This window comes from Helianthus annuus, chromosome 4, assembly GCF_002127325.2.
Source record: "Helianthus annuus cultivar XRQ/B chromosome 4, HanXRQr2.0-SUNRISE, whole genome shotgun sequence".
NCBI lineage: Eukaryota > Viridiplantae > Streptophyta > Magnoliopsida > Asterales > Asteraceae > Helianthus > Helianthus annuus.
This window is the reverse complement of record NC_035436.2, coordinates 41,804,920-41,815,661: the sequence shown is the minus strand read 5'-3', so window position 1 is coordinate 41,815,661 and position 10,742 is coordinate 41,804,920.

Below are 10,742 nucleotides of genomic sequence, written 5' to 3'. Positions count from 1 at the left end.
AAAGTACCATCCTTCTTCTTAACAAAGAGTACTGGTGCTCCCCAGGGTGACGAACTAGGGCGGATAAATCCTTTATCCAATAGTTCCTGTAGTTGCGTAGAGACTTCCTTCAGTTCTGCGGGGGCTAGTCGTTAAGGCGCACGAGCTATAGGCGCTGCTCCGGGAGCTAGCTCGATCTGGAATTCGACTTGGCGGTGGGGAGGGAGTCCAGGTAGTCCTTCAGGGAACACCTCGGGGTAGTCGCGTACTACTGGAAAATCTTCAATCCTCTTTTCCTTTTCCTGTGTGTTGGTGACCAGTGCTAAGATAGCGGTGTGCCCCTTCCGTAAACACTTCTGGGCCTTCAAGAACGAGATGATGCATGTGATTTCTCCGCCTCTGTCACCTTGTATGATGAGGGGTTTGCCAGAACGGCGGGGAATGCGGACCATTTTCTCTTGACAGAGGATTTCCGCGCGATGTTTGGATAACCAATCCATACCGATGACGACGTCGAAGCTTCCAAGAATGATAGGGAAAAGATCGATGCTATAGGTCTGACCAGACAGTACTAGTTTGCAGTCGTTGATAACATGTGAGGCCTCGATGTTTCTACCATTAGCTAACTCGACGATATGTTTAGAACTTAGTAACGAAGGCGGGTGCTTAAGCTTCTTACTAATTCGTAGGGACACATAACTAGCATCGGCTCCGGAATCAAATAATACAGAAACATAACGATCATCGAGTAGGAACTTACCCGCCACGACGTTGGGGTCATTCCTCGCTTCTCCAGCTCCAATCACAAAAGCCCTTCCCCTTGCACCATTCCCAGCATTGTTGTTTTGATCGTTGTTTCCAGCTCCCTGATTGTTGTTGCGGTTCTAGTTAAGTTCAGGGCATTTCTACTTAAAGTGCCCTTCAGCTCCACACTGGAAACAACCCTTGATGTTCCCATGATGTTGCTGCTGCTGCTGGTTCTGCCCCGCGGGACGTGGACTCCTACAGTCCTTGGCCTCATGCCCCATCTTGTTACATCGCTGACACTGACTTTTCCCACAAGGCCCACTGTGGTGTCGATTGCACTTGTTGCACTTGGGGTGGTTCCCGCGATAGCCACCCTATTGTTGAGGGCCCTTGTTGTTGTCAGTTTTCCTTTGCTGGGTTGGGGCCTGAGCGGGGTTAGCATCCTTGCTTTGACTTCCTTCCCACTTACGCTTGTTGTCGCCAGGAGTTCCAGGAGTAGCACTGATCCTTTTGAGTAGCTTGCCCTGTTCCACAGCCTGATCAGTGAGTTTATGAGCAAGACGGACGACTGGCTGAATGGTGTTGAGCTTGGCTGCAGTCACATGGCTTCGTATTTCTGGAGCCAAACCCTTGATGTACAACTCGATTCTTCGATACATAGGTCGAGACATATTTGGGCAAAGAGCAGCATAGTCGTTGGACTGTTTGGTGTATGCCTCGATCTCTGATCTAACCATCTTGAGCTCAAAGTACTTGTTTTCGAGTTTGTGGATGTCATCCCTGTGACAATACTCTTCCTTAATCATGTCCTTGAAATCTTCCCATGAGTCATGTTAATGTTTCCAAACCAAACATCTGAATTTGCGCCTTCCACCAGGAAAGCGCGTTTCCTTCGAGCGTACCAGTAGCAAACTTCACCCAGTTCGCAGGGGGACACTCACAGACAGCAAAGACGGCTTCGACTTTCTCAATCCAGTGCAGAAGACCTATGGCACCCTCAGTGCCGTTGAAAGGGAGAGGCTTGCAATCCATGAAAGTTTTGAAAGTACACACGTGTGGTTGCGCAGGTGCATGCTGACCTGTTGTGAGAAGCGAAGCGAATAGGTTTAGGGGTAAAAAGACGATGCGGCGGTAGGATCTAAACATGCTAAGATAACGAGTTTACCTCCAGGGTGAGCTGCGAAAGCTGCAGCCACCGTGTTAAGCAGGTTAGTGAATTGAGCATGAGTCATGTTAATGTTTCCTCTTCCACGTCCACTCATTGTCTTCATAATCAGAAAACATAGTATGAGTGTGATGTCGTAATGTAGCGAGAATGAGATAGAAGAGGGAGGTGTATCTATCTAACTAGGCACACTAGTACGTATAGCAAAACAGAAAACATAAAGCAAGCAAGCAAGTAAACACTAGTCCGAGCTATGAGGTCTAATGTGTGGAGTCTTGCACTTGGAGTGTAGTGTCGTCACGAGTCACGGGTTATAGTCTGGTTTTTCTCAAAAAGATTTCCCCTTTTTAAAACCAAGTTCACTATAACCAATGACTCTAATACCAATCTGTCACACCCCCAAAATCCACATGCGGAGTACCACCGCTTGGAGGCGTGACTGACCAGGATCCAGCCACCAATTATACTGAGCAATTTAATTCATAAGATAAGTAATACTCACCAACCACAAGGTTAGCAAATATCATAGTCAAAGTTCAAAGTTTTAAGTTTAAGTAATAGTTCAGATAAGTAGCGGAAGCATAAACATAATAGTTTAAAACAAGATTCTTAGTTCAAGTTTATTTAGAACCCGACACACGGGTTAGACGACCACTACACATCCGCAAGCTGCAAGCTCCTGAATCACTGGGTACCTGCAAAGCATGTAGTAGGGTATCAACATAATGTTGGCGAGTCCACGAGGTGTCAAGTTTTAGTTTTTCGAAAACGTAAGTTGTTTAGATAAAGCATTTATAATCACGTTGTGGGGAGCTACCCCATCTGTAAGCTCACTAAACTGTAGATACCGAAACTGTTGACGGAAAGTTGTTGTGCCCCGAGTCAATGTCTATCGTCATTGACCAAGATGCAAGGTCTACTAGTTCATGCCCGATCTCCCCCGGTCACGGTGTGAGGTTGTCAAACCTAATAGCGCTATCAACTAATAACCCGTTCGCCCCCGGCGATTAATCGGTACTGTAAGCAGGGACTTAAGGTGATAGAGTTTCGTTTAGCTTGGCTAGTTGTGATCTATAAATAATATCCAAACGTATCTCCCCCGGAGATAGTAAATACCCATTCGGATTTCCCCCGGAAATAATAGTTCAAAAGTATTTTACCCAAAGTTGGTAGTTTGTCCGTGTCCCTCCCTGGGACGCATGCTTTTAGTGTGTGAACTCACCTTGGGTTGCTCGGCAGATTAGGTTACTTGTCAAGCACGCTGGTCACCACGTCCTAACATGGTTACCATTATAGGTCAGGTTTGGGTACAGAGAATGTCACGTATATTTTACACATAATCTAACACATAGCATGCATACAGTTACATGTTGAGTTATTGGGCCTGCTCTACTATTGGATCAGTCAACAGTAACAACTAACACATAGTTCAGTTAAACAGGCAGCCCACACAATCACATTATGGCCTAATAACTAAAGTGAGCAGCCCAGTCGAGACAAGGTGGTCTCAACTCGAGAACATGCGGTCTCGAGTCGCAACCAGGAGGTCTCGACTTGTAATGGTTGGTCTCGAGTGGTGCAGGCATGAGTCGCAACCCCGGAGATCTCGAGTCCTATCTCGAGTTGTCACGATGTGGTCTCGAGTCGAGATCTTGATGATCTCGAGTCCCTAAAGTCTGTTTTGAGTTGCTTGGTCTAGGTCTCGAGTCGCAACCATTGCAGTCTCGAGTTGTAGCTTCATGGTCTCGAGTCGAAACCAGTGGTCTCGACTCGTTTGCCTGCTGAATTCTGATACATCTGCCCGAATTGTACTATCCAACAGAATTTGTTTCCATGATTTTCGTGTACTAACCAATGAAATCACAGCAACATGTTTTCTTGTCTAAAACCTTAATCAAATGGATCAAACATAACAATTCAAATCTTCATATCATATTCATATCACATTCATACGGTTCATCTTTTAGGGTTTCTATATTATCAAACATGTTCATCCTACATAACCATGCATTATATGAACAAAAATAACTTAGATATCAAGATCATCTTGCAAGAAACAAAAGAAACATTTATTTTATAACATTTAACATAATCCGGATGGTCATAAACACTCTTAAACTATCATTCTTTTGCCATTTGAACATCTTAGCAAAACATTCTCATATAATAGTTCACACACAATATCAAAATCACTAATCAAACAAAAATCATGCAAAAGACCTCTAAACTAGTCATGTTTCTTATTCATTAACACACATAACTCTTAACACACATTTAACACTAACCGGTTGATGAAAAGGTACCGAGTCAAGGAAGAAGGTGAGAAAATGAAGTGTCCGAGTGATGATGATGAGCTTGACCGAGGTTCCTTATTGTTGCCGGTTGAATCCGAGAGAGGGAGAAGGAGGTGAGCTTGATTGTTAGGGTTTTAGTGAGAGAGAGTGAAGGAGTGTGTGTGTGGGAGTGAGTGTGGAAGAATGGTGGAAAATGAGGGATGGTTGGCTTAGGCATGGGTTTTGTACTCGGTTTGGGTGGTGCACCCTACAATGGTTCCGTGTGGGCTCAAAGGGGTGTATGGCCCAATCCGGCCCAACCGTTACTGTTTACTCAAGACCGTGTGGTCTCGAGTCGGGTTCGTTGTGGTCTCGGTTCACTATTATACACACATACTTATATTATACATACATACAACACATAGCATAACAAGATAATCACAACTTTCATTTAATAATTCGTACGTACACATTACTAATACAAGAGGGTTACTCGGGAAAACCTAGAGTGTCACAACATAAGCTCAACTTATCAGATGTAATCATGGCGAGGGGATACGATTAGTGTATGATTTATACTTACCGACCGGTGTTCATCCACACACGACACATTCCCGTATCAAGGTATGCACGAGAGTTCATCTTACCGGTGAGTATACTGTTTATCATCTGTTTGACCGTATATGATGTGAGATTCTCACTTATTTTGATTGAAAACAAGCCCTATGTGATAGAATCTCTTATTGATGAGGAACTTGATTTTCGATGCATGAGGGCACAGGAGCAAGTCCGTGAACAGGTCAGTACTTTCGTACAGCAGAGAGACGAACATGACTCCCGGATAAATGTGATATTTTATCACTTATTTGAGGGACATGTGATTGTTGATCACTTATTGAGGTCGGATGCAATATGTACACGTAAGTATAGTATCATGGAAGATCTAGACTTGCGTCCCCGTTTTTTTTTTCGGTAAAAGAAACAACCATGATACCCAGATGATAAGCAGCATAAAGACCGAATATCTCAGAACCTCGGCAATCTCTCAAACGAAATTTCGGTACTAAGACCATATGCCAATGAATGGTTCCCACCTGGTCTTCAGTCGATTTAAGTTTATATCACCCGGCATACTTTAAAATGATTGTGAGCCTACCGATACAAATTATATAGAGCTGCATATCGTTTTTCATTTTAAGTTCAGTTTAAAGATGTTTCAACAGACCACTGATTTACTATCATTTTCTCTTTTTCTCGCCAGGAAACTAATTTTTGTTTTTCTATTGTTTTTGTGTTTTTGACATTTTTCGATGTTTTTGGATTTTTAAAATTTGGATTTACTTCCCCTAAAATCAACAAACTAAGATAAATTTTAAAAACACAAAGGTATTTACAAAAACGGTTTCCCGATGTCGGTTAACTCATGTTTTACCTCAATGCCATTTATCAAAATTAATTTTGAATCAGAAATGATTTATCGAATTTTGGAAAATTCAGTTGGCATGTCGGTAAGCGGTGCGGACCAAGACAACATTGACGAGTTTCATAGTGAAAGAATCACGTGTGAGGTGATATTTGAGATCAACGTGTCAGGCCAAAGAGTGCTGTACGAGATACTAATTCAAAAAGCAGCTTAAATATCGACAAGTATAGGAGAGATTAGAAATTCAAAACCATATCCTGCAACTGCTTGATGCATTGCAATGAATCTGAGTACTCTCCCAAACTGGATATCCACCCGGTGTGGACTTCCCGATTTTTGGTAGCTACTGAGAAATCTCTTCACAGCAACAAGATCATAAACCTTAGGGTCCGGCTGGTCTTCCACATTGCACCAGCGAAGGTCTTTGTCTTTCTCTTTCAGAAGTAGTGTGCGGTTGTTCAATCCACGCCAAGGCATCCGCACTCTCGGTTGGTTTGTTCAACAAACTCATTTTCTTCAAATCACACCGCGAAGAAATGTACATTGCACGTTCATTTTGTTGACTGTGAACTTCAGACGTGCTGCAGGTGCGTACATTTTGATTTGAATCTACCCTGGGGACCCGATCAAAACCTTTAACAATCATACTTTTGGAATGATTTGCATTTTGTCGAAGTTATCAATTTCTTTCAACAGACAACTCTGTTTTCCCTTTCTTTTTCTCTCCATCAAAGGCAACAATTTCTTCTGTCGCCTATCTTGTGCAAGGACGCTCCACTAACAACAATCTTACGACTATCAAAAGTTCCTCCTGGAACATCCTACACACTAACCCAGAGATTAGTTGGAGAGGGGGGCCCAAGCCTTTATAGACTTGGGTTGCCCTTGTTCATCGACGTAAGTTATCTCAACTTCTTGATGATCTAAAACTGATGATTCTCCCCCTGAAACTTTATCCGTTTTAGGTCTCCAAGCTTGTTTCCACTGACCAGATTGTGTATTATGTACAATGTCTGATTTTAATGGTTGTGACAAACTCGGTTTCCTTTTAAACAGTTTCCGGTTTTAAAGCCTTTTCGATCACCTTTACATTTATACGTCGTTGTTTTGTTTCTTGTTCTTTAATAGTGCGTTTATCATGTTTTGGAGAAACAGGACGACGTTGTGAATGACCTTGTTCAGAGGGGGTTCTTTTGACAAAATTTGGTTTGGGCGAGTTTGTGCAGTCTTTAATGATGTGCCCAAACTTCCCACATTTGAAACAAGTTCTCCTTTCAACAAACTTAGGAGAATCTGATAGACGACCTGACGTAGAAGTTGTAGACCCAGAGGTACTAGCTTCACACCCGTTTGTGTGTTGGGTGTAATTGTTATCACTATTACGTTTCAAAATGTTGACTTTTTGTACAAAATCGGTATTTGATTTATTTTCAAAAGTCTCCACTTTATAAGTACCTTTGGAGGCCACAAACTTAACGTCTTTTGCTTTCTTCTTGTAACGGGCTCCTTTTGAATCAACCTTATCCTTTGGCTTTGGAGCTCGTTGTTGTTGTTTACCCTTAAAAGCAATTGGTTGCTGCTTTGTCGGTGATTTCTGTTTTCCAAATTGTTTTCTGATTTCAGCCTTTGGAATTGGGTCACATTGAGTTACAATGACTCCTGGAATTGTCTTTCCCAAAAACTGGTTTGTAGTATCTTCAAACACTTTGTCAATCAAAGATTGATTTACGTTTTTGATTGGAAAATCTTTGTCTGAATAAATTTTACTATCACCGACTAAAGTATACAACAAGTTATTGCTCTTAACAGCAGACACACATTCCTTGTCATCTTTGACATCCTTGACAGGATCTATCACTTGCTTGGCAACAGGTGGCACGGCAGGAGTAGGAGGATCACAAAGAATATGATTCTCAATTGGAATTTCTACTCCTTTCGTCTCATCAAGTGATTCATCCTGGTCATTCACATCTGATTCATCATCTGAAGAATCATAGTCCTCAATGGTTGGAGGACTTTGATTTGAAGCACATGATGACTTTTCTTTGTTATTAGATGAGCCCTCTGATGAATTGTCCGGTTTGAACCCTAGGCCAGTAGTAACTTCCTCATAATCAAGAGGCACACTGGGTTCATACCGAGGCATATCCTCTTCATCGGGCATTTTGGTATAGTTGTGTCTCAAAGGAGGCGGACACGACTTATACCCAACGCCTTTCACGTTCCCTTTCAGTTATTGAACGTCAATTATGTGATCGAGCACAAATCGGGAGTTAGAATAACTCTCCAATTTTTGCTTGATAGCATCATGCTCGCATTTGGCAATGGCTAGTTCCTTTTTGGTTTCCTCAACGATGTTAATGTAATCGTTAATACTAACTTGTTTATGATAAACAACTTTGTTCACTTCGGAAACACTTTTCTTTAAGGTTTCAATTACAGATTTAAATTCCTTTTCGTTTCTAACTAAAGCCATATTTGCCTCTTTGCACTTTGATAGTTCAATAACCAAACTCTGATTGTGACTATGAACCGTTTCAGATTCACATTTCAAATCAGCACATTTAAGTTTCATATCAGCACAATCACTACATATGCTAGGAGTTCAGATTTTACCTGACTCGTAGAGGCTGAGACATTTGCCATAAAGGCAGTTTGATAAGAAAAAGATCCATCTTCAGAATTATAATCTCCCACATTCGAGCCTTCTTCATCTGAACTCCCGCTATAACCCGAGCTATCATCACTTTCAGCAAATTCTTCTTTGTGAACATGCTTTATGTGGTTGGTGATTTTTGCATAGCAAGCAGTTCCACCTCCTTGATTACCATCTCCGAATTGTACAGACCAATTACATCCTTCATCAGCTTGAACGGTCAATGCTCGATTGGTGTTTGATGGTCCAGACTGGTTCTGGTTCTGGTTGGTGGTGTTGTTCACAGCTACTATCCCTTTTCCACGGTTATCTTGATTGGCATTGGAAGTACTTGTCTGATTTCTGAATGGATTCTGGTTGCCTTGTCTGTCACACCCTCAAAATACCACTTAGGGAGTGTCCCTGATAGGCGTGTGACGTACCAACAATGAGCCACTAATTACATAGAACCCATACATGTTTCTAAAATAAAGTTCTTGATTATTAATAAAACACCATTCCAGTTCAAAAGGAAACCAAAGTATTCAGCGGAAGCAAAATTAAACGAAGTTAAATAGTTTAAAACCAATATAAGGTATCAACAAATCAGTGACATAAATTCCTCCAGTTGACCCATGAGACTCCAGCTACTCCAGACATCAAGTTCCAATGCAAACAGCTAACGACCTACAAGCATGCAAACAAGTGTGTCAGACAACGCTGGTGAGTTCAAAGTTTTGTTACCGAGTTAGTTACCAGTTACGTGTATAAAACAGTTTAACAATTTGATTTGATGTTGTTATTATCTCGATTACCGAAATGGCTACAAGATGTGTTTGCCCAACCCCAATGTCTCTATCAAAACATTGGTCATGCTTTAAGGAAATTAGTTCACGCCCGACCTCCCTGAGACGGTGTGAGGGTGCCAAACCTAATAGCGCTATCAACTAATAACCTCATTGCCTTCCCGGCAACTGTCGGTAGATGTAAGGGGTCTTATATGATAGAAACTGAGTAATAACCAACATTCCAATAACCTGCATTCCTCCCTGGAACGTTACCCAATATCCCTTCCCGGGATGCATGCTTGGAAAAAGAGCAGGGAACGTTACCCAATATCCCTTCCCGGGATGCATGCTTGGAAAAAGAGCAGTGAACTCACCTTTGGTTTACTCGGTAAGATTTATTACTTCTACACTTTAAATGTTAAACCCGTTACACGCGATCTAATGTATAGTAAACGTAAGTACACATACGTAGGGTCATGCAATGTCCTAGTGTTTCCAAACAACTCAAGGTTTAAGTAATCCAGGTTAACCAACTGTCATACCATAACATACACGTAATATTATATATCTTTATGTCCGTTGACACACTTCTGCCATCAAACACATAATCACATATTACTGATGTGCACCTAGCATAAGGAATACTAAATCAACAGATTGCATTTACACACATATACTGAATTAGTCATATCTCAACATAGCATGTCATAACCTAAATGTTTTCCCCTACATCCTACCCGGCCCACATATATATAACCCACACCAACAGCGACCCAGGCTCACCCGTGGGCCGCTCACTGGCGTGCGGCCCAACCCAACACCTGGCCCAACAATGTCAGACCAAAGCCGGCGCAGCTGAAGTTGACTTCATAGTCCAGATGCACCCCAGGCCCGCCCAGATGTGCGGCCCAGTTTAGAACCGCAGTCCGAGTCATATAAGAGGCCTAGACAAGCTGTAAGTGGGCTTTTGTTTGTGCAGTTTGGGCCTGGTGCAATTTCGTTTAGTGGGTTGCCCAAGTTCATCACGAGTTCAAGTAAGGGCCTGATTTACATATTAAATCTAATGTAGAGTTAACAAGGAAACGGTGGGGTCTAATCCATGTATGCGTGGCCCATATAGTGTACTCCTGACCCATTGAATCCTCTTCCATAATTTCTCAAACATAATATCGATCATTTAGTTTACATGATGGGTAAAAGTTATACAATCTATTATTACCATTGCCAATTCCATTAATTTCACAACTCAGACATTAATATCCAATTGACTAGTCAAGTAATTTGTAGTTTATTCTCACATTCAGACTCCTAGCATAAATAGGCGCCTACAAATCCTACGATACCATTGATGTTCAAGCATGATCAAGATTACGTACAAACTCACATAAAATCACAAACTCCAATTCAATTACTTTCATTATAATAAATCAGATCATCACTAGCATAATTTAAGCAACATTTAATTACATTAACATTCACAATCCACTACCAATCGGTTATTATTATAATAAGTTCCTCCACTAACATGCATCCATATGTATAAAATTTCTGATAACAACCTTAGTCTCACGCATGCTTGCTAACAGCCCTAAGCTAGTGATATCTATCATGCAATTCAAAATAATGCTCCACTAGTATCGCAACCATGCATATGAAACTCAACAATTAGAAATTAATACAAATATGAATTCACTAACCAAGGACTCGATTGAATGAGGTGTTGCTTCGATGG